Raw genomic sequence first — 25,011 nt, 5'->3', positions numbered from 1 at the left:
TCTTATGAAGAGGTGTATCTGCTAATATCAGGTTTCACTGGGTCAGTTTTTACTTGGAAATAGCACATATTTATTCAGCTCTCACCCATCTGGAAAAGTGCTTATTTTCCTAATGATGTCTATTACCGTAAGTAGTCTTTGAAGTGAATGTGTCATCTGGGAGTTGATGCCCATGGCATGCAGGTCAGGGGACTGCTTTGCTAGATGCTTCGAGAGTTGCAGGGATGGTAAAACACAGCCTCTCTCTTTGCTGAGCTTATGTTCTGGGAAAGAATACAAGGTTTTAAATGCATCATGTTAATCGATAACAAATTGTCAGCAGGAGAAAGCATTCTGATGGAAAGTCAGGAGTGAATCTGGTGTCACAGTTTGGGTGGCATTGAATTGAAGGAAGGACGTCTTAGTGGGCCGAAGTGCAGAGATTAGGATCCTCAAGGCTCCTATGAGGGACCTCGATGGGCCAGCATTGGCTGAGGACTAGATTTCAGTGGGCATTCTCGAAGAAAATAAAGACTATCGGGTGCCTCCTTCAGATACATTCTTGACTAGGCTTCAGCTCTGAAGCAGCTTCTAAAAGAGGCTGAAAGGCGGATAGATGTGGTCAGGGAATGAAGTCGCTGTGGGGTAGTGTGTCTGCAGATGGCCTTCGTCGGAGGAATGAAATAGCAAGGCTGCGCTGGAGCAGTTGGGGCCTCTGCTGTGGGTTCTGTTGTTGTTGAGTCCTTGCACCATTTTTGAAGCCTTCAAACTGTACCCCATGTTTAAGTTCTTTCTGTTTTGTATTGTGCTAACCATGTTATGTGGGAAGCAGTTCTCATTAAGAACATAGGCTCTGGGTTACGGCTGTCTGGGTTTGCATTCCAGCTTCAGCACTTACTAACTTCATTTTGCCTCAGTTTCCTCATCCGTAAAATCGGTATAAAAGCAGTCCTGTCTCCTATGGTTGCTTTGACAATTAAGTGAGATAGGACTTAGAAAGTGCTTCCAGTAGTACCTGCTATATCAAAAGCACCAAGTGAATGCCAGCTATTACAGCGAGCCGTTCATAACCACATGGATACAGTATTGTTGTCATCCTTCCTGCTTCCTGGATAAGGGCGTTTAGACTCTGAGAGATGAAGTAATTTGTTTAGGGTCCTTTAGTTAGTAAGGGGACCTGGCCTTTGAACCCAGGCCATCCTACTCTGACCCTTGTTCTTAAATTCCTCACCATAAATGCCTCCCTACAATAAGCAAGACTCTTGGTTTGCAAAACCCTATCATAGTTTGGGTGAATTATTGAGTAACTCATCAACTAATATTTATGGAGCATCTAGGTTGGTGGCCAAGGCTCATTGCCAACATCTGTACAAGTTGTAGAAAATACCAGACACTGTTCCCTCTCATAAAGAACTCTCAAGGCAATGATGTAAAACCTTGTGGGGCTGCACGGGCTCATGAAAATAACCCATGAGGATCAAAGGAGGTGGAGCTGTCCCTAAATGGAGCCTGAGTAATTGCCGTGTGAGAGCTGTAGGCCGGGAGTGCTGTCATTTCAGAAGGATCCGCATCGTGTTTCAGAACCTAAAGTCCTTTTGGGAAATAAAGATAATTTTAGAAATGAGATGGTTGAAAGAGGAAGGATTAGGATGGACCTCCCCTGAACCCGAAGCTCTGATTTCCAGTGATTTGTTAATCACTGGATTTGGGTTACAGAGTCTTTCCCCCACCCTCTTGTGCGTGCATGCACACTCTCTCTCTCCCTGTCTCTCTCTCTCTCTCTCTCTCCCTCTCTCCCTGACTCTCTCTCTCTCTCTCCCTGTCTCTCTCTCTGTCTCACATGCATACATATGCATGCCCCCTGCTCCGGCACAGCTAGGTAACGATGTTGCATTTTAATCAGTGCTAGCCATCGAGGCAGCTCTGCTGTCTGTAGTTTCTGCACTGCCTGAGCCCTTCAGAGAATCTAGTTCTCTCCGATCATTTTCTGCTGTCTTCTCGAGAATCTGTTTTGTTTGTACCTTCACAGGGTTTTTCCTGTCAGGTTCCTTCTGAGACACTCGGGGACTTTCTGCACAATTGTGGCTAGAAATCAGAGACTTTGCTCTTTGGCAACACTAAATTTTTCTGCTTTCCATTCTTCCAGACCTCAGGTCAACCTCTGGGTTTGAGGCTCAAAGTCAACAGCACAGACCCTGGAGGCCCAGAAGTTCGACTGGGTCTGTGGCCGTTCCCCAGTCTGCACTGCCCTTAGGGTCAACTCTCTAAAACAGGGGTCCCCAATCCCTGGGCTGCAGGCTTGTACCGGTCTGTGGCCTGTTAGGAACCAGGCTGCACGGCAGGTGAGTGGTTGGTGAGCGAGCATTACCACCTGAGCTCTGCCTCCTGACAGATCAGCTGCGACACTCGCTTCTCATAGGAACATGAGCTGTATTGTAAACTGTGCATGCCAGGGATCTAGGTTGCGTGCTCCTTATTGAGAATCTAATGCTTGAGATCTGAGGTGGAACAGTTTCATCCCCAAACCACCCCACCCCACCATCTGTGGAAAAATTATCTTCCATGAAACCAGTCCCTGGTGCCAAAAAAGTTGGGGACCGCTGCTCTAAAACACAGTGCCTTAGTGTCTCCCCATCACAGCAGAGTGCAGAGTCTTTCTCCCTGCATGTTCAAGACCCTCACCAAAACCATCTTTCCGTGTGGCTCTGTGGCATCATTTGTCAGTGACATAAAGTATTCTGTTTTTTGTACCAACCAGGGTACACTTGATGAAAACTTAGGTTTTTATCAATTTTTCACTGTCGTAAATACTGCTTTAATAACTATTCCTAAATGTGTGTGTGTGTGTGTCAATATGTATACATATTTGTAGACTTGTGTTATGATTTTTGTAGGATAAATTCCTAGAACCGGATTGCTGGGTTGGAAAGTGTGTTAATATTGCCAGATTTCTCCCCAGAAAGCTCACATCAACTTAGATTCCAGAAGTGTCTGAGAATGCCTATTGGATATTATTACTTTTGTTTGTTTTAGTTTTTAATACCTGTAATGAAACAGAAAATACTAAGAAAGTGAAAATATTCCAAAATTTCACTGCCTGGGGTCAATGACTGTTACACTGAAAAAGAGAAGGCCCTCCTCCATTCTTTGTAGACCCATATGGATTTTTCAGAACTGAGATTATTCATAATATTCTGTGACCTTTTTTCACTCACTAATGTGGCAGATAAATTTTTCATGACAATATTTTTTATTTAACAAGCTGTTTTCTAGCGCTTTTTTATGCTACAGTTGCTGTTCTCAGTGTTTTACAACTAATAGTCATTTTAATTCTCATGGTAGCTTAAGAGGTAGGCACTATTTTTGTTGATGTTGTTGTTTGTTTTGTTTTGTTTTGTTTTTTTGAGATGGAGTTTTGCTCTTGTTGCCTAGGCTGGAGTGCAGTGGTGCAATCTCAGCTCACTGCAACCTCTGCCTCCCAGGATCAAGTGATTCTCCTGCCTCAGCCTCCCAAGTAGCTGCAATTACAGGCATCTGCCACCACGCCCGGCTAATTTTTTGTATTTTTAGTAGAGATGGAGTTTCACCATGTTGACCAGGCTGGTCTTGAACTCTTGACCTCAGGTGATCCACCTCACTTGGCCTCCCAAAGTGTTGGGATTACAGGTATGAGCCACTGTGCCTGGGCAAGGTATGCACTATTGTTATTCCCATTTTATAGAAGAGCAAACTAAGGCACAGATGTTTCAGCCGTTTGCTTTGGTCACACAGCCCATATGTGGTGGAGCTGGTTGTGAGCGAGGTGGGCTGGCTCCAGGGTCTGTGCTTTTGACTGCTTTGCTGTGTGTCCTTACCCAAAACAGTGTTACTTGTTGTCATTTTTAAAGGCTGTACAGCATTTCTTCATATGCATGGGCATACCTCATTTTGCTTCATTGGTCTCTAGTTGATGGGCATTTAGAAGTTAGAATTGTTTTAAAATTTTCTCTCTGATCAAAAAGCACTACTCAGGTGAACAGTCCTGAGCATGCATTTTAGATTTATTATTATTATTTTTTGCACTTATGCCATTATCTTAAATGACTAATAATGTAATGCTTGTTAAGTTTTTATTTAACGAGCTGTTTTTTAGTGCTTTTTATTTTGCAGTTGCTGTTTCTCAGTGTTTTACAGCTAATAGCTCTTTTAATTCTCATAGCAGCTAAGAGGTAGGCGCTATTGTTATTCCTATTTTATAGAAGAGGAAACAGAGACACAGATAGTTTCAACAGTTCGCTTGGATAGATCACACAGTCTGTAAGTGTATCTTTTAGTTTCCTTTGTAGCATTGCTTTTTTTTTTCTTTTGCATTAGGAAAATGCAAATCGGGCATATTTTACATTTTGACGCGCATACGTATTGTCAAACCGCCCTGTAGAATGTGCGTATCAATTATTTTTCCGTCATGGGCCATGTCCTCAGATAGCCTTTATCCTTTTCATCCTGGGTTGTGTCAGCCTCTGTCCTTGCCAGTCTCTTTTGTGAACAGTTTGCTTTAATTGTTTTAATTTGCTGCTCCTTGGTCACTAGTGGGCTATCTCTGTTACAGTTTTTAGTTATTTGTGTTTTTTGTGTGATTGGGGGCATTCTGTGTTCATGCACTTATACCTTTGAATGATCATATATGCTGAAAATATTTTCTGCAATTTGTCATTTGTCTTTTAATTTTCTTTGTAGCATTGCTTTTTTTCCTTTTGCATTTTGCTGGAGTTTTAAATTTCTGTATTGTCACCACTGTTTGTATCGTATTGTCAAATGTATCTTTTACATTTTTTGTCCTTTTATCATAGTTTACAAAATTTACCTCATATCCCCTCCAATTTAAAAAAATGCTTCTGTTTCTCTGTTATCTGTATGGTTTTATGTATATCTTTGATTCATTTGGACATTGCATTTTTGTTTTCTGTAAGTTGTGAAGTAAGGCAGTTATATAGTTGACTTTTTAACAAGGTGGGGATTAAGGGCACCATCCCACTCTCAACAGTTATTTTCAAGTATAACTTTTGACTCTCCTCAAACTTAACTAGTAATAATCTACTGTTGGCCAGAAGCCTTACCAATAGTCAATTAACACATATTTGGTATGTTATATGTATTATATACTATTTCCTTATAATAAAGTAAGCTAGAGAAACAAAAATGTTACTAAGAAAGTCATAAGGAAGAGAGAATATGTTTACTGTTCATTAAGTGGAAGTGGATCATCATAAAGATCTTCATCTTCATTCTCCTCATGTTGAGTAGGCTGAGGAGAAAGAGGAGGGGTTGGTCTTTCTGGAGGGGTGGGAGAGATGGAAGAAATTTCAGTACAAGTTTCCCCTTGCAGTTCAAACCCATGTTGTTCAAGGGCCAACTGTATATATTTGACCAATAAATCTAGGGAGAGGAATTATCTTAATAAATACAATTCAGTAGATAAAATATTTGAAGTCATAGATAGGGTCCACGGAGAAAATACAGATCTGGCAGTTCAAAGTCTCAAACACCCCTTAAAAAATAAAACTTTGTGTTTTGAAATAATTATGAATTCACAGGAAGCTACAAAGATACTACAGAGGAGTCCCATGTGTTCCTCATCTGGTCTCCCCCAGTGGCTACACCCTGCACAACCCTAGCGCAGTATCAGAATCAGGACTTTGGCCTTTGAGTGCACGTGGCTTGCTGCCAATTTGCCACTCACAAGTATGGCCTGTGCTCACCACCAGGAGGCAGAACTGCTCTGTTGTCACAGGGCCATGCACCCTGTCCCTCAATTGTCACCCTCGCCTAGCAGCTGCCAGCCTGTTCTCCAACTGTGTGATTTTGTCATTTTGGGAACACTGTGTAAATGGACTCACACAGTATGTGACCTTTTGTGGTTGGCTTAAAGAACTCCCCTTTTAGACCTAAGTTCTAATTTTATGACTGAAGAATTTGAGATGCAGAAGTGATGATGATCAGGTCACATGACTCATTTGGGGCTGGTTGGGGCCCGTGTCTCCCGACTCCTGCCCCGCTACCAGTTTGCTCTATCACGTCTGTGCCTTAAGACCACTCTCATTTCTACCTCATGGATGGAGATTTTCTCCAGTTCAGCATATCTCTGTCATATTTTTGTCTAACCTTATAAGCGATGGAAGTGGCACCCTGTGTGGATTCCTGATGCTTATTTTCTACTCTGTAATAATTAGGCAGTCTCTTCAGCAATGGCAGACAGACAGGGTCCTTTCTAATCAGATTATCGGCTTCCTCCAAGAATAGCTGTAGAGAAAATGGCCTCCTATTCCATTGATTTGAATGACCTAAATTGACTTTAATTTAACAAATACCAAATGGAAAGGTAGACGCTCTGGGTGTTTTTTCCTTTCCAGCCATGGTTGAAGCTCTAAAATATGCAGAAATGACCTTATGCCCAGCTGCCTTGTGGCTGGCATCCATGTGATTGCACCGTGTTCCCTAGTTTGCCAAGCACAATATCACAATTTGGAAAATTCTCGAGTAATTGTTTTAATATGTGCTCTGTCAAGAGCAGTCTAGTGACATTTCAAACAACTGACCTTGGCTCTATAGCTTGTTAAAACAATTAGAAGAAAACAAAATAAACTTTTTCTTACCCTGAACCATGGCAAGTTAAAATAACTCTTTTGATATGTTTTCAACATTTATTTATTTTATTCTGCATTTGAATGGTAGCAGAAACCAGGAAAAGAGATTTTTTTTTCCTGTAGTTATGTAGAACAGCTGGTGTTTTGTTTTGAAAATGTTTTGCAGCCTACAGAAATCAATATGTCAAATTTATAAAAGTGACTTCTGAACTTTTCTAAGCTTGTTATTTCTGGGGTCATTTTATGCAAGGAGAGTTGTGAAAATTTCCTCTTATTCTTGTTAAATTCTTCCTGTCAAAGACAAGGCATTCATTTTATGGTCTTAAGATCCACCTGTAATCTTCATGATGATTTTTTATTACAGTGTTTCAAGTCTCTGCCTTCTACTGTATTTGTATTAGCAAAACAGATGGCTTGATAAATACCTGCCATGACTGAAAATGGTTTTGAGTGAGTCATGTTTGAAAATTTGCAGGTGAAAATGTGTTTCCGAACATCCCACATTTGTCTGTGGAAAGATGGATAGTGGTAATGTCTGCTTCTTTTTGCTGCCTGTAAACCCTCATTTTTTCCTCTGTACTAACTAGGTGAGTGGAAACCCAGTGGTCTCCAGCCATGCTTGGTCTTGGGCGTACTTGTGAGTGTGGCTTCTGCATGGCCCAGTTCATGCCACTGCTCCTGCCTGCCTGCTCTGTGAGTGGCCCCTCTTCTGCCTATCATGTCACTGTCCCTGATTAAGGGGAGACCTGGTTACACCTGATAGCAGAGCTACCCTGAGTGACAGTGGCTCTATATTCCTGTGTTTGCTTTCTTGTCGGTGTTGCAGGTCCTCAGGGACTCTGCTTACTCAGGGACCCAGGTGGAGTGAGCAGCCACCATCTTGAAGGTAGCTGGTCATGGTACAGGAGGGAAGAGAGCCTGGGTGGTTTCACCTTGGCTCAGAAGAGCATCTGTCATTTCTTCTCTCCACAGTTCACTTGCCAGTGTATTAGTCCGTTTTCACACTGCTATAAAGAACTACCTGAGACTGGATAAGTTATGAAGAAAGGTTTAATTGATTCACAGTTCCACAGGCTTAACAGGAAGCATGACTGGGAGGCCTCAGGAAACTTACAATCATTGCAGAAGTTGAAGGGGAAGCAAGGACCGTCTTTATATGGTGGCAGGAGAGAGAGTGAATGAAGGGGGAAGTGCCTCACACTTTTAAACCATCAGATCTCATGAGAACATCAGATCTCACTATTATGAGAACAGTAAGGAGGAAATCCACCCCCATGATCCAATCACCTTCCACCAGGCCTCTCCTCCATTCAACATGAGATTTGGGTGGAGACACAAATCCAAACTATATCAGCCAGCAGGGAATCACATGGCCCCACCTGACTTCAAGGGCCCAAGAAGTGCAGTTCTGCCCTGTTCTCGGGGTAGGGGAGCCCTGGAAATGCTTGGTAACCGTCACTGGTGACGGCCGCATGGTTCTTATCCATTTGCCTGATTTCACCACCAGCTGTGTTCTCATGTCTTGCAAATATCTTCCTTGCCCATGTTTCAGTTTGGGTGTCCCCTAGGCAGTTTAAGTTATGCAGTGTGTTCAATCCGAAACTCATCCAGCTCCCAACTGATGATCATCCTCTATTTCATCCTGCTGACTGGCCCCCACCATTCAGCCAGAAACATCCCCGTCACATCCCGACACTTACCGTGGTCGATTGACTACCTGCTGAATATCACTTCAATCCTTCCCCTATCCCTGCTGTTGTCCTCGTGGGTCCATCATCTTTTCTGTGGACTCTGTGACAGCTCCAGTCTGCCTATTTACCCCAATTCATGCTCTGTGTACACCAGTGGTTTGCAGATATTCTGGGGGATTTATCCCCATTAAATATTTATTTAGTAATAAGCTGCATTTTTAAAATTGAATAAGCATCTGTAGAGTTCTTACTATGGGCCTGCCTCTCTTCTGAGTGTCTTACAAATATTAATTCATTTCCTCTTCATAAAAGCCCTATGAGGTAGTTACTGTTTTTACTCCCATTTCATGGATGAGGAAACTGGGGCAAGCATCCTATCCAGTGTCACCCTGTAGTAAGCAATGGACCAGGGATGTAGACTCAGGCCTTTTGGCTCAGATACATAGACTGCTGTATTAATATGCTATAGGTGTTATAATACACACATAAATGGTAAGTTTCAAAAGGATGAGTTAAGAAAGGTAAAGAAGAATTCTTTTTTATTCCCGAATTTCAGTGGATTTTCCTAGGCATCCCCTGGCTGTATGCCTTTCACCTTCCACCTTGTCTCCCTAGCGTTAAGCATCTTTATGACATATGAACCCATCTTATCCTTACTCTGAACGCACCCCTTTGTGACACCCACTGCTGTTCAGGGACAGCCTAAGCGCCTTAAGAACCTGCTGTGTTACTTAGGACCTAGCCGCTGCCTGCTCTGCACCCTGACTTCTTACCCTCTCCCACTTTGCCCACCTCCAGATCTGCAGTGAACCTCTGAAAGCCTCCAGTGTCCTGTGCCCTCACCATCTCTTGTACATGTCATTCTTTTTGCTTGTGATGTCCATTTGCCCTTTTACCTCTGAATATGCTTGACCTTCAATGATCCTGGCATATGCAGAAGCCCCCTGAGCCAGCGGGGCCCCATCTTGTCATCTGTCCCTTCTCTATGGAATGCCACAACCCTCTCCTGTGCCAGTGATTCCTGCTGGTCTTCAAGTCACAGCTTTATTTCCCCTTTCCAGGCCCAGCTCCAGAGTCCCCCTCCCTTGTGTTCAGCTTCCCAGCAGATCTGGGCTTCTCATTGTGCCGCGCACGTGCCTCAGTGTGTTGGAATTGCTGGTGTGTGTATTTGTCTCCCCATTAGCTGATAACTGAGAAGGCAGGAATCCACACTTGCACCACGGCCTGGTTCCCTGTGGACAGAATAGGGACACATCTCTCTTTTCTTTACCAAAGTCCAGGGCCAGACTCTAGTCCTTGGTGGATTCGGCACAAACAGACCAAGTAACTTGTTCTGTGTGGGTGTATCACTTCCTGGCTCTGTCTGTAGCATTCAGAACAGTGCCGGGCACACAGCAAGTGCTCAGTGAATATCTTTTGAGTGAAAATACGGATTCTCATACAGCAGACACAAGAACTGTACAATATCTAATGGGTGGGAAACCCAAAGTTAATTATTTTATACCTTGCATTTGTATTTCTCTGTGGTGTGGCCCAGTGACTCAGATGAGGCCCTGGGTAGGTACATGTTGTGGCTGACTGGCTGCCATCTATACTTGCTCCCATGCATTTCTGAATCTGCGGCTGCTATAGTTCTTTTTCCTCCTGCTCTCCTGCTTTTCACATTTCGGCTTCAGCTATCAGTTTTTTCACTGGTACTTAAGGGTTATGTATGGAAGTTACCTCTTGTTTGCCGTCTAATGCAGCCATTTGAATTGGAAACCTTGGAGCCATCTCGAATTCCTCCTTTTGTCTCATCTGCAAATCTCTCAGTCCCCAGTCCTGCCAACATTTCTTCCTTCCTCTCATTGCCCCAGGTCCACTGTCATCACCTCTAATGCAGACAGTTTTGCAACAGTCTTCAGACTGGCCGCTCTCCTTCTGAATCTGCTCCCTATAAGCCTGCACTCCCAGAATGGTGTAAAATACATGGGGTCACGCTGCTTCCTGCCGGTGGGCCTCCCGTGGCTTTCCCTCCCCTGCTCTTGCTGGGCATGGATGGATCTCACCCTGTCCTGAGACTGCTTCGTCTTAGGCCACTGTCTCTGTATGCAATTGGCCCCCACTGGTCTTATGAATTCTTTTGTGCAGGCAGAGCTTTCTTCCTGGGAAGACCCCTGTACCCTCAAAGCTAGCTAATGAATTCTGTCTCATTCTTTTTGGCATGCACAATCCCTCAATGTAGGCAGTCCCGGCAAACATCTGCCTGGTGAAAGTACCTGTGTATGACCTTTATTACTCCAGCAGCTTCTTATACTTTACATAGTTCAGATAAAAAGCTCAGATAAATGACAGTAAGCTACGTTATCAGAGTTGTTTAGAGAAGGAAGAAAGTGTGGGCCCCAGAGCCTTGAGCCCATGGGGAGCTCCAGCATGCCCAGAGGTGGGCCTGGATGAGCAAACTGCAGTGTTAATCAGGCTGCTGAGTTTTACATACTTGTGTTTACACACTTCCAAATTTCCCTGAGCCATCCCCTCCAGAACTTCCCAGAGATCCGTGGAATCCCAGTTCTTGGCTCAGCAGGGATTGTGAAGCTCACCTGCCCCAGCTGGGCTCCCCAGTGACGCTGCCTCTTCTTCTGTGTGACCATCTGCCTCTGCTGCTGTGTGGGGCACTGTGTCTCTGCTCTGATTCGGCCACTGGGGCAGGGCACCATTCTCTTTTTTAGATGAAGAAGCTGAGGCTCTGCTAGGTGAAGGAAGTTGCCTAAGCCCAGCTAGAGAGCACCTGTTGGAACAGGGATTCTGGTCTAGGACCCTTGGACTTTCCAGCTCAAGCTCTTGCCACGTGGATCCATCAGTCTTCAGGGATGCTGCTGCTGATTGGGTGGTCCTCCGATTCTCCACGCTCCCCTGCTTCAGAGTCGTGTGAATTCAAACCTCCAGTCCTGGTGGCAGTGATGTCTTCCTGAGAGACATGTCAGATAGAAACAGGGCTGACACTGCAGCCCCCCTCTCCCACTGCTGCTTACTGTGACTCTTAATGACCAAAGGGCCCTCAGGGCCTTTTGCAGGGGCAGAATCCCACCCCAGCAGAACTGTGACAGGAAGACTTTCTTCCTCAGCATCTTGGAGGTCACCCTGCGGCTGCTGGCTCTCAGGGACTATGTGGTAGGCTGCTGTCTGGAGGCAAAGGGAGTGGCCTCATCCTACAGTTGCTCTCTGAAGTGCAGCGATTTTCAGTGTGGAGGGTCCACGATTGATCCAGTGTGATGTAGCCCATGGCACAGGGGGCCTTTGCTCTAATTAACGGTCTCACGGTGACCATGCCTGAGACCGGAGAAGTACTGGAACGCGTGGCTCACGGCTCGTGCCCAGCAGCCTGTACGTCTGGACATACTGCTGGGGCTGAGGCTTCCCATCACAGGGAGATTGGCTAAAGCCAAGGGCTGAGTGAGACTCCTGCAGCAGGCAGAATCTCTTCTCTTTTTTTCTCCCACTTCCTGAACTTGTGCTATTGTTGGGCACCAAGTCAGACTTTGGGGATCGAAGTTGAGTAAGACAAGTCTATTCCCTTGAGCAGCTGAGTGCCTGGGGAGGAGGACAGTCATGTAAATAGACAACCAAATGTGGTGAGGTGAACCACCTGCAGAGGGAGCAGGGCAGGACCACTTGCTGGAGCGTTTCCTGGAAGGCTTCTTGAAGGAGGAGGTAGCCCTGAACTCCATCTCTGAGGATGACTTGGGACTGGGGGAGAAGGTGGAGAAGGAGATGGAACAGGCATTTCTCTCGTGATGGTTCATACAAAAGCCTGCAGATAGGGGAATGCAGGCACATTTGAGGTCTGGGACAATCACTGCAGTTAGTATGTAAGGCCGCCATGGGTGACCTGTGAGACAATGGCCTCGTGCCCTTCACAGGTTTATTTTCCTGGCAGTTTCTCTTTATTGGGAAGAGCACGTGCTGGAAGCAGGTGCCTGCCTGTTCTTCCCCTGTAGTAAGAGAGAGAGGAGGATGCGAGAAAGCCTAAGGGAAGAGGGCGAGGAAGAGCACATTCGGCAGGTTCGAATCAGTGTGGGTGTAATAAATACTTAAAACTGCTTTATTAGCAGTGTGGAGTGAATTGGTGGCAGAGTCCCAGAATATAATCCCTTATCGGTCTGCGGTTCTGACAACTGTTGTGGGCTTTTTATTAATGTGGCTGATAACACTTTACTCTCTGGGGCATTCTGAGATTTAATTAGTTCTTGGGCAATTTAAAATAGGTACTTTAGAATATTAGTGCAGTGTTAATTATAAATGAATGCATATGAACTAATTTCTACAAATGTGTGATTGCATTTACATTAAACTCTTTAGTTGCCTGCTTCCAATTCAACATACTTTGAATTACGAGTTACATGTGAGATACTCTGTTCTGTGGGGAATTCAAGGGTAAGAAATGCAGAAGCAAATCCTGCACTAAGAGTGTAGGGCTGGAAAACAAAGCAGGACCCCTCTTATTTTTTTGAGACAGAGTTTTGCTCTTGTTGCCCAAACTGGAATGCAATGGTGCGACCTCGGCTCATTGCAACCTCCACCTCCTGGGTTCAAGCGATTCTCCTGCCTCAGCTTCCCGAGTAGCTGGGAATATAGGTGTGCGCCACCATGCCCGGCTAATTTTTTGTATTTTTGGTAGAAGCGGGGTTTCACCATGTTAGCCACGCTGGTCTCAAACTCCTGACCTCAGGTGATCTGCTCGCCTTGGCCTCCCAAAGTGCTGGGATTACAGGTGTGAACCACCATGCCCGGCCACAGGACCCCTCCTGAAGAAGCACTTCTAGAAGAGGTGGGATGGTAAACAAAGAACAGGAAGATTTTGAGGTAAAAGGAACTTACTTGAGAGATTTTGTATCAAATGGGCTTTGTTTTTCTTAGTAAGGTGTGGGAAGCTCATCAGAGTTAAGGGTGTGTGTGTGTGTGTGTGTGTGTGTGTGTGTGTGTGTGTGCATGTGCACATGTGCCTGCACGTTAGGGGCTGAGAAGAATAGGAACTTTTTGAGCCCTCCTGTGGGTCATTCATGAGTGCATCAGAGGCACCGAGCGCCTACTCTTTGTGTACCAGGCATGGGGTGGTTGCTGACTACAGGATGTTGCATGAATGGAGGTCTGTATAGTAGTTTCTTAGAGTGTAGTGGGCTGGGCAGAAATGACTCTGACACTCTGAGATAAGTGTGGGGAACAGCTGGTGGGGGCTCCACAAGGTATTGGGGGAGCTTGTGGAAGGGGCTTCTCTAGCAGCCTGGAGAGCAGGTGAGGTGGGTGCTCTCTGGTGGCTCGCTGGGGCAGAGAGTTGAAGGCCACAGAGACGTCGAGCACTGAAGAGTGGGGCTGGGGGTAGAGGAGGGCAGGGAGAAGAGGGGAGGAGAGGAGGGGAGTACTACCCTTGCAAGAGGAAATAGCATTTGCTCAGACACAGAGGAGGCTGATGCAGTGATCCTGGGAAGTGTTCTGTGGCATCTGAATCCAGCAGTGGGAGTTGAAATAAGGGGACATGTTGTGGAGATGTCAAGGAAGTGCAGTTCACAGGACCTGGCAGAGTTCGCAGAGGGGAGCTGCCTTGGTTTTGGCTGGGGACCAGGGTGAATGGTGGCATCCCTGCCAACCTTGAGAGACCAGAGGAGATGCAGATTTGGAGGAAAGAGGGTGAGTTAGTTGTGGCCACACATTGATCTGGGGACTGCAGGATATCCAAGAGGGCATGCCGCCCCACGTGGAGTCTAGCATGAGGTCCTCAGTGGAGGAGGGGCATAAGTAGAGACTGGGTGGAAGCAGAAGGATAAACCACCAAGGGCAGCCTCCTGAGGCCCCCACAGGGGAGTGTCCAGGGATGGAGAGCAGGGAAGGCTACCTTGAAGGAGGAAGCGGATGGCTTGAGGATGATGAGTGATGCAGGGAGTTCAGTGAGAGGAAGCTGGGGTGAAGACTCCATTGATTGGGGGTGTGCCTGGTTGCTGACTTGAGCCGGAGCAGTATCAGTGGAAGGAGGTCAGTGGGAGATGCTTGTAGTGGGAGGGAATGAAAATGGGAATGGAGCGAGGAGTCATCCAGAGATGACTAAGAGGATGGCCTGGGGGAGCCATCAGGGTGCCAACAGGAGGCAGGTGGCATGCTCAAATGGGTGACTAGAGAAGCTAAGGAAGAGACCCTTTGTAAAGGTATGTTCTGGTCTAGGTACAGCATCAAGTCATGGTGTACCTGTGGGACCGAGGGCAGCTGGGAACAGGAGGGTAAACACGCAAGAGGGGAGAGAAGTCACCAGAACACCGAGGGAGAGAGCTGTGGCCTTTGGTAGAGGATGAGGTCAGCCTGTGATAACCTGGCAGGGAGGGAGCCTGGAGAATAAATACTGCTCCCCATCCCCGACTTTCCCCCTTTCCTTTCATCTCCTGCTGGTGCCTCCATTGGTCAAACCTAGTTGGAAGCCAGAGAGCAGTAGGGCCCATTGTGTGGTCCTTACTGGTCAGCCTTGGGAGCTGGGTGGAGAGGGGGGAGGGGCGACCTGGAAGGGCAAGCAGGACCTCACCACAACTTCAAGGGACTCTGGATGCTTGCTCATTATCTGCCCTTAAAAGGGACACGCTCGGGTCTCTGTTCCTTAAGTAATGGCCCCCTCCAGTTTGCATCAGAACATCTCACTCCCTGCAGGGGCACTAGAACCTGTCGTCATAGAAAGGGCTTCAGCCCCGCGGGGCATGCACACCATTTGCCAACATCTGCTTCCCTCTTTAAGGTTTGCATTCCACGTTGTGCGATGTCATCACTTTTTCAAATGCTGTCTTTTCCAAAGGAAATGAAATATAAAGAAGTATGCTAATGTGCTAGGGTTGAAGAGCAGTGCTGCACAGTGAAAGTTACAGTTCTTGGAACATCAGCACCTGGGGAAAACGCACAAAGCTAGGTGGTAGGGGGAGAAAGGGGCTCTGTCGCAGCTCATGATTAATACAAACCGAAAGAAACCAGAAAGAAGTCATCATCCCAACCTCAGGCCTGAGTAGGACTTTCATGTATATAATTGGGCGTGAAGTCGACAGACTGGCATGCAGCCAGTGTTTCCTGAAGGCCTACTGTGTGTGCTCACCATGTGAGAAGGTTCTGCATCTGTTCCCTCATGTGAACCTTACAGTGACTCATTCTGCAGATGCAGATAAGTTTAGAGTGTTCCAAATTCATCCAGCTGAAAGGCAGAGCCTGGATCTTAGCTGAGATGCCTTTAACTCCAAATCTTGTGTTTTTCATCATGCGTTCTCAAAACAGTGACTTTTTGTTAAAGCCATATTTCACGTAGTACACTGTACCTCTTAATTCAGTAGTTTTAATGCTGTTTCCAGGGCTCTTCAGAGTTGCTTAGTGGCTGGGACTAGAAGGATACTGAGGACAGGTGTGGGAGGCTGGCAGGGAACTCATCCACTTTAATCTGAGAGATTGTACTTTTTTTAGATTATTTATATTGAAATTGCCTAAAAAGCAGGAAAAAGCTCCTGCCAGTTAAAAAAATTTGAAAATTACCATCCCAGTATGCTGACAATGACAGCTGAATTCAGACAGTGGTGCTGCATGATGTAAAACTTGATGGACAAGGGGACTTCAGCTAACAGCCTTGTTTTCTGGAAGAGCACATTTATAAGAGCCTTGGGAAAAAAGTGAACCCTTAAAAGACTGGTTAAAAACACATGCCATGTACATAATAGTAGAGATACAGGTGCTAGTTAATGCTCAAGACAGTGCTTTGTAAACTGTCATGTGCCACTCAGAAGATAAGGTATTGTTATTATAATAGTATTAATAGTATAGTTGATCTCCCTTCTGTGATATTGACTAAAGGGAAAATACTAGACAGGCATAGACTACTGTTAGAAATTTCCATTTACACCCACTGTTGCTGATGGAATTAATGCTGGCCTCCCTTCCTGTGATCTGGCTTACCCAGGGTAGGGCCATAAAGAGCTCACTGGGGTTTGATGTCATCTAGTCTGCTCTTCCTCTTAAGCATCTCAGACAGATTTCAGCTATTGATCTCACTAAAATTACATTCTGTTTTCTCTTGGCTAAAGAGTCTTTTCTAGAGCTCAGTGAAGATATTTTTAAACATTCAATACAATGAAAACAAAATACTACCTTAGAATTAACTGTGTAATTAGCACATGTACATGAAGAAGCAGGATATTTGAAGAGGGTTCATTTTGAAAATGGCATCTAGAGGACTTGGAGATTGACCTGGGTCACCCCAGCAAGCCCAGAAACCCCTGGGGCTCCCTTCGGTGTCCTTATTTTCCACATTAGGATGTGTTTGTTAAAAGACATCTGCTCGTCAGCTGTTCTTTGTCAAGCACCCTGCCTAGGCCCAGGGACTCAACCGGGTTTTCTCTGAAACAAGTGTTAGTAAATTATCCAAAATTCCCCGTCAGCATCAGCTAGGGGGCTTGGATTTCAGCTGGGGGTCTTTGGCCCTGCGCTGTATCCTACCATCTCGGAAGAGTGACTTTTAGCAGCCGTGCTTATTGCCAGAGGGTTCATTGTATCTCAGTGCAAGGGAGATAGGCATTTATTTGTTGAACAGAACTCTGGCTTTCTTCAATCCCCAAGAATTGCCTCTTCATAGCACAGAGAATCACTGCAGAGCTGGAAGGGCTGGGCACACCATTGACAAGCCAATAGGGGACTTTAAATGCCTGGGCCTGGATGCCAGGTCAGAGCAGCAGCCTGTTGCACCCGGGAGCCAGCTGTGCAGTTGACTGTGCAGCGTGCCTTCTCAGGCTGGAGTGGGGCCGTTCATCTGCATGGAGTGATTAGGAGCAAATGGCCTCTTGCTGTGTATGGGCGCTTGGCTGAGGGTGCACAGAGCAAATGCCAGCCTTACTTCGTCTACCTCAGCCTTTAGCACAGCTGGACCCAAGCCCCTGCTCAGAGAGAGGTGGGTGAGAAGGAAAGGAGCAGTGTTTGCATGCTGTGGTGCCTGAGCTTCCTGTAAGCCTTTCACACCTCTGCCTGTGGTGAAAGCAAAAATGCCTTTTATTGAAACCACTTATAGTCCACTAGCCAGGCCCCTCTGTTCTCTCCAGCACCTTAACACAGTATTACACGTTGCCATTTGACCATCACCTCATCTCATTGTGGAGCCAGCTGTTCGGCTGGTTCCTCTCTGCACTCTTTCTAAACTTCTGCTCCTGCAGAGCATCAGAGGCAGGAGGGGTTGTGGGAAGCGCTCACCTTGCAGGCTGCTGGACTTCAATGTGATACTGGGTGTACCACTCATGGGGACAGTGTCCAGGCTCAGTCACCTCTTCTCCTCACCGAGCTTCAGACTCCTTATCTTTATAAGGGGCTTGGGAGCAGTCCTGCCTCACCAGGATGGTGGAGACTGAGGGAGACCGTGGCATGTGCAGCGTCCTGAGTGGCTGCAAGAGGCCTTCCCTTGCTATTTGTTTAATGACTGGATGACTTTCCCACTGTGTGAGGTTGGAGGCCCTTCCTCTCTTTCCCCACTTTACTATCTATGATGTTTTGGGCACGGTGGAAGACTTCCAGTGAAATAGGCTAAATCCTGCCAGGCCTTACTGAACTTACATCCACCTAGGGGAGACAAACAAGAAATAAGTAAACAAATACACAGACAAGCCACTCACAATAACTGTCCTTATCGGTAGGGACTGTTTGTGTGAGATGTGTTTGTGAGATGTGTTTGTGAGATCAGACAGAGCTTAGAGCACTAGACCACAGTTGCTGGTGGTCCGCAGCTGCAATGGGTGGGATTACGGTTTTTCTACTTTACTATGGTGTGAAAGTGACATGCATTTAGTAGAAACTGTACTTCGAATTAGAAATTTTGATCTTTTATTTTTATTTCTATTTTTTATTACTATAAAATTTATATTATTATTATTATAAAATAGGCTTTGTGTGAAATGGTTTTGCCCAACTCTAGGCTAATGTAAGTGTTCTGAGCACATTTAAGATAGGATAGGCTAAGCTATGATATTTGGCAGGTTCGGTGTTTTAAGTGCATTTTTGACAATGATATTTTTGACTTAGGATGGGTTTATTGGAATGTAACTCATCGTAAGTTGAGGAGCATCTGTATTTAACAACACAAACTTTTCCTACTTCCCAAAGGCCTGCACTCTACCAGACTCAGGTAAAATGATTACCTTCTAACATACTGTGTGGTTTAGTTATTTATTATGTTTTAAACTGATTGTCTCTTTCCTCACTAGCATGTAAACTCCAGAGGGCAGGGCTCTCTCTCTGTTTTGTACACTAAGGTATTACAAATGCTAGAACAGTGCTGACTACTCCATAAGTATCTGCTGAACAAACTGTGGCTAGTAAAGAAAAAATAAATGCTATAGTGTGTACATAATTTCCAAGTAATTATTTATTTCTTTTGTGCAGAAATGATATTTTGCTTGAATATGGACACTTAAGAAAATTTGAAAATGGAAAGTGAGAAAGGAAAATCATCTCATAAAGAGAATATTTTATTTAGTAGTAGGGGATAATTGTTAAACTTTGTATTGGAGACAGAAATTCTGTTTTCAGAGGAGACACGCTTGGTATGAATATTTAATCAAATTGAGGAGGGGGTAACCAGCAAGCAGGCACAGAAACTGAAGAGGCAGACTTGAAATCAGACCCAACGTTGACCTGGCCCTCCCTAGTCACAAGCAGCCACTCTTTTGCAAATAAAAATGCACAGAGACTGGAAACCAGGGGTGTGACTCCCCGCCTCATTCTGCAGCAAACACCACACATACCAGGACAGTCTGGGGTAGGAAGCTGGCAGACACTCAGACAACCCCAGTGCTGCACCTCTCTTCTGTTGCCACGATTGCACAAGATGACGAATGGCTCTGGAGCAGGAGTATGGGTGTCGCAAAGTGTCCTTCTCTGTTCGTGTTTCCTGAAAACTCATAGCAATGAATTTGCTCATAGTAACTGTATTAGTCTGTTTTCACACTGCTGATAAAGACATTTTTCTTCCCGAGACTGGGAAGAAAAAGAGGTTCAATTGGACTTATAGTTCCACTTGGCTGGGGAGGCCTCAGAATCATGGCGGGAGGTGAAAGGCACTTCTTACATGGTGGTGGCAAGAGAAAAATGAGGAAGAAGCAAAAGCGGAAACCCCTGATGAACCCATCAGATCTCATGAGACTTATTCACTATCATGAGAATAGCACAAGAAAGGCCAGGCCCCATGATTCAGTTACCTCCCCCTGGGCCCCTCCCACAATTCGTGGGAATTCTGGGAGATACAATTCAAGTTGAGATTTGGATGGGGACACAGCCAAACTATGTCAGTAATCACGGTCGAGACTATCTGCAATTTAGTGAATCAAGCCTGTGGTTTACGGCAGCTCAGAGGGCTTTTGTGCACATGCAAGGTGGGTTGGGCAGCGCAATTTAGTGAATCAAGCCTGTGGTTTACGGCAGCTCAGAGGGCTTTTGTGCACATGCAAGGTGGGTTGGGCAGCGCAGCTTATTTCTAAGCAGGTCACCATACAAACTGTCTGTTTTGTAGTGGTGAAGTCTCTGTTCCCAGAGTGGTTCACAGGTAGTGTAGACAGCATTCCTTTGAGATGGTTGCGTGATAACTGCCTGATGATTGGAAATTGTGCAGAATGACCCTCCACCATCCCATCTGCCCCTAAAGGCTTGGGGTCCCTGAGTCTACATTAGAACCCAGACTTTCTGTCATGGTTCTTAGTGTGTTGCCATATCATTGTCCAAGAAATATCTAATCTTAATTGTTGTTATTAATACTAGCTGGGACATTATGTTGTATATTTATTTAATTTGCATGGTAGAGATGATAAAAGTCTTAAAAACAAAGCTGAATCTAAAACAAGATATTTTGGATTGAACAAACTGAAGCACTTCCAACATAGGAGGAGGGCTTTGTTCATTGGGAGAATGTGGAGGTAGGGGTTTTCTTGAGTGACTGTGCAGAGCCATAGTCCCTGCTCCAGGTGTGTGGGTGCATGGGACGCTCTCATGGCTGTCTAGAACCACCAGATGCTGAGAGCAGAGGTGGGAAGCTCTCCTCAAGATTGCCTCTGACAACTAACTTAATTTCATCTGGTTCTTAGGATTTCTAAATTTGGTGCCCATCAGGGTGGCTGCCAAGACAGGGGAATGAGAGTAGCTGTGGTGTGTGGTTGAGAGAGTCTTTGGGGTGGTGTCCCAGATATGTTTTCAAAAGGCAGAGAAGGCGAACATTGATGAGATATTTAGTATGTGTCTGGGGTTTTCCCCGTAATTGTGTTCTTCCTCCTTACAGCCATCTTTTGAGGTCCTTATTTATATTTTATTTTTTATGAGTGATTTTAGGGAGATTCATCAATTGTCCAGAGTTCCTTTGCAAGTGGTTAAGTTGTGTCCTAACCCAGCCTCTCTGACTCCGGAGTGCTGCATGCCCACTGCCTCTCTGCAGTGGTTCCATTAACCAGCCCCTGTGCTGCTCAGGCCAGCTGGTTTGTAGCGAGCTCACGGCATGACTGAATGCAGCAGCCATGCGCAAGAGGGAGAAGCAAAACCCATCGACAGCTATGGAATTTTTAAAAGGAAGAAAGGAAGCTGGAGGGGAGCATAGACAGGAAAGAGTAGAAAAGTTTAAAAAGTCAGTAATTCAGAGGAAGCAGGAGACTATTGAAAAACACCTATTGAAAGGCCATGATACATGTGAGCTGAAGATGGGACATGCCAAGCCCTCAGAAAAGCATCATCAGCATGACTTCTAGGTCGGGTCCTCGAGGCATTTCAGGGGACAAAACGCAACTTTGAAAAGTACAAAGGTGGGTCAAGTGAGGATATAGGGAAATTGGTGAACAACCAGGTCAAATGGGAACGAGGACTTTGGTGTCCAAAAGGGAGTGGGCAGAAAATTACTAACAAGGCTGTTGTTAAAGTGTCTTTCTCTTTTACCCTGTACCCTCCTTGCTTTCCACGAAGAAGTATTGAGCATCTACGACACACCAGACCTAATGCTGGGGATGAGAAACACACAGTCATGTGGCTGTTGAGAGAGCTGGGTTCAGGGCTGTGAGGAGCATGGCTTGTACAGGAGTGCAGTGGAGAACCTGATATTTCTCTCCATGAAACACCTGCTTTTGTAGGCCAGAGTCTCTGGGTGGCGTCTGGGTCTCCATGCCAGTTCTTCTCCTGCCTCACCTCCCACCCCCCACATACTAGGTGTTTTACCTGGAGTTATTTGATACTCCCTAAATGCACCTGGCATTTGCCTCTGAGCGAGCATGCGTGTTCTTTTTTGTGAGAGCCTTGTTCTTTTCACAGTACTCCAGGGCTCAAGGGATCAGTTAAGATCATCTCCAAGAACCATTTTCAAGGCTGTTCAGTGCAGTGCCTGGCACCATGGTGCCTGAATCGGTTGGAAAGTTTAGTGTTGAAGCTTCTGAAGCTTTCAAGAATAGAATGTAATGTCCGTGGACTGTGGATCCATGTTGCATGAGGCCACAGAGAATTGATGAAGGATGTGGGGGCTTGGAGGTGTGTATTTGGGGCAGTCTTCAGTGGGCAGAGTCTTAGCTTAGGTTCCCCACTGGAAGCAGCTTTGGCTGCAGGTAGTTTACCTGAGTGGTATTCCCAGGAAGCAGGAGTGGGGGAGTGAGAAGAGTGAGACAGGGAAGGAGCAATGCCAAGGGCTTGTTAGTGGGGTCCCTGCTCTAGGTAGTGGGGATTTGACTCTCAAGATGTTGCCATGGGCCAGGCACAGTAGCTCACACATGTAATCTTAGCACTTTGGGAGGCCGAGGTGCATGGATCACTTGCGGTCAGGAGTTTGAGACCAGTCTGGCTAACATGGCGAAACCCCGTCTCTACTAAAAAAATACAAAAATCAGCTGGATGGGATGGTGCGCACCTGTAATCCTAGCTACTTGGGAGGCTGAGGCACGAGAATCACTTGAACTCCGGAGGTGGAGGTTGCAGTGAGCCAAGATCGCACCACTCCAGCCATGGTGACTCCCAGAATTGTCTGCCTGGACAGTGTCCAGAGCACTGGTTCCACCTTAGCCGCTGCCAGAGTCACGTTTGGGCCATGGGATACAAGGAGAACCCCACTGTCCCTGGCTGAGGGGAGGACCAGAGCCTGCACTCAGCGCAGACTTGAGGCTGGTGTGGTCCAGTGGGTTGAAGGTGCGTGGTGTTCTGTCCCCTGCTCTTTTGTCTCTTCCAGGTTTTTCTTTTACTATCTCTCATATTTTTCACTCTTTCTCCTTCTTTTCTCCCTGCAACTTCCTTTCTCCTACCTTCTTCCTTATGTAATAGTTCCACCTATTTGTATGTGAGGGCCTTAGAATTTAGAGATTTAGACGTTGTTTGGTCTGACTTCCCATGTGGTTCAGAGTCTTTTCCACAGCATTTCCAATGGTATCTGTGACTTCCTGGAAAACCCTCCTCATAAACGTGTCTGAAAAACACCCTTTCCTTGGACAACTCTAACTGTTGGAAGTTCCTTTCTCTGCTCTGAGATCTATCGCAGGGGACTCTACCCATTGGTCCTAGCTTCATCTTTTTGAACACAACAGAGCAGGTCTTCTTCATTGTCTGGCTCTAGCCCTCTGGAGGCCTACGTTAGGCTTCATAAAATCCCAAGAAGTCATGGACCCAACCTCCAAGAGGTCACAATATGGATAAGGCATGTCAACAGATAATTGTAAGCAGTGTGGGAAAGTCCAACCGTTGGTTCGGTGCTCTGTGTGTGTGTAAGGAGAATGGAGGAGGTAAGAAGGTGAAGGGTACAGAGTATCACAGAGGAGGGGAAATCTGAGCTGCCTTTTGGCTTGTCACTCAGACAAGCAGAGGTGTGTGGATCAGGACGTTGTGCAATGCATGTCTGTGTGCCAAGGTCCAGGGGCTGTAAACAGGACCGGGTGTCGGTCAACTTGTGGTTCAGCATTGTTGGAGCCCAAAGGGGTAGGAGATAAGTACGTGAGGGCGTGTGCTTGCAAGTCATGGCCTTGATGGTACAGGGATAGTGGGAGAGGATTTATGGCAATTCTTGGAGGACTTTACCTAGCACTTTCTCCTAATGGAGATGGGAAGGAAGCCTGATGAAGGGTTTTAAGCAGGCAAGTGACAGGATTAGATTTGGATTTTTAAAACAGTTCCTCTAGGGTCTAGGTGGAGGAGGATGGTTCGGAGAGTGTGTTAGTCAAGATACTGTTAGCAGAGGCACTGGTTAAAAATGAGTTTAACAAATGAGAATGTTCTCTCGTGTAACAAGAAGTCCAGGCACAATGGTTCAAGGGCTGGTTCAGAGGCATATCTATGCTGTGGAAACCCCAGGATCCACCTCTCTCTTTGTGATGCCCAAGGCATTATCATGGTCTTTCACTTGGCCTCTCCTAGCTGCTGGGTGGATGCCTCAGTTCTGGCAGTGGACATAGCAATACCCAGCTGAGGAAGAGAGGCGGTACTTTTCTCATGAGGAAGGAAAACCACTTCTGGAAGTCCCTGGACCCTTCTCCTCAGAGCCCATTGGCCAGGCTTGGGTCCTGTAGCCCTAGCTGTTCAGACGGAGCAGCGTTCCAAGTTCCTGGAGTGGGAGGTGGCATCACACTCCAGGAGGGACGGGTGTTGGGAATGGGTAGGGTGGATACCAACAATGCACACCCCAAAGCAGCCGTGGGGAAGGAAACTCAAATTGGAGCTGTAGGAATGGCGAGGGGAGAGATGAGATTCTTGTGCAGTCTTCTCTTCTCCACCAACGCCAGCTCAGGTCTCCATTGGCTTTTAAAACGGCATGGCGCCAGACCTTCACCCACGTCCAGCCCCCCGGTTCTGCAGTGTGTTCCTAACATACAATGCCTAAAGCAGAGTCCGGACGCGGTTTATCCAGACACAGTTTATCCGTTGCAGAGCGTGGTGATCTCTTCAGCTGCTTCTTATTAGTGTAGGTGAATGTCGTTTGGTTTTTGTTGATTCATGCTGTTAACCTGGGTTGAGCTTCTGGCAAGTTCTAATTCTCAGGTCTTTTTTTAAAATGTGAACAAATCTGTTCCTGGCATATCACCCACATATTGAATTGTATCCCATGGTGAATTCCGGTATAAAGCAAGGCATCATTTTAAAAGCAGAAAATTCTGTAAAATGTTGTTTCTACCTTTTTATAGCATTCAATATATTCTGCTATAGTTATTTATGCGTGTGTATCACCCAGTATGTAGGCCACAAAAAGAACTTCTGTGACTCAGGCAATTTGTAGACCTTTTGAAATGTTTTTATTATAGGCACTAAAAAGTAAAATAAAATGAAAACTGCTGTTAGGCATGATGCAAATCAAGCCTACAAAATGTAGGCACTGCCAGTGACTTTGAGATCACTTGTTTTCCTCATTCTCCGGCTTTATAGGAGTCATGATGCTCTTCAAAGGAGGGACACGTCTGATGGTCTTGACTTTTTCCGTTTAGCCTTGGAGAGTGATGCAGTTCTGTCTGATTCATGATCTCATCTATTCGTTCTTTTTAGCTCAATGTTACCATATTTAGTGCTGATACTAGTTATATGATTAAGGACCTTTTCCAGTGAATGAAAGAACTTCTATAAAACTGTTTCACTAGGTCTAAAAATGGTCCAAGCACCTGGATTGTGGGACGAACACCAAAAAAACTTTATAGAACATAGAAAATTAGAATGTTTGTTTTGATCAATCTGCCATTAGCCAAGTTTTTTCTTGCCTCTTC

The 25,011-nt window shown here is 45.8% G+C and overlaps 1 protein-coding gene across 7 annotated transcripts in view; it reads left to right on the top strand.

The window, feature by feature from the left end:
- Nucleotides 1–25,011, top strand: part of ZFAT (zinc finger and AT-hook domain containing) — a 236,951-nt gene that overhangs the window by 78,871 nt on the left and 133,069 nt on the right. The window lies entirely within an intron of this gene.

The sequence above is a fragment of the Pan troglodytes genome, chromosome 7, assembly GCF_028858775.2.
Source record: "Pan troglodytes isolate AG18354 chromosome 7, NHGRI_mPanTro3-v2.0_pri, whole genome shotgun sequence".
In the NCBI taxonomy this organism is placed as follows: Eukaryota; Metazoa; Chordata; class Mammalia; order Primates; family Hominidae; genus Pan; species Pan troglodytes.
Note: the sequence above shows the minus strand (reverse complement) of the source record. Positions and strands in the feature narration are given on the sequence as shown.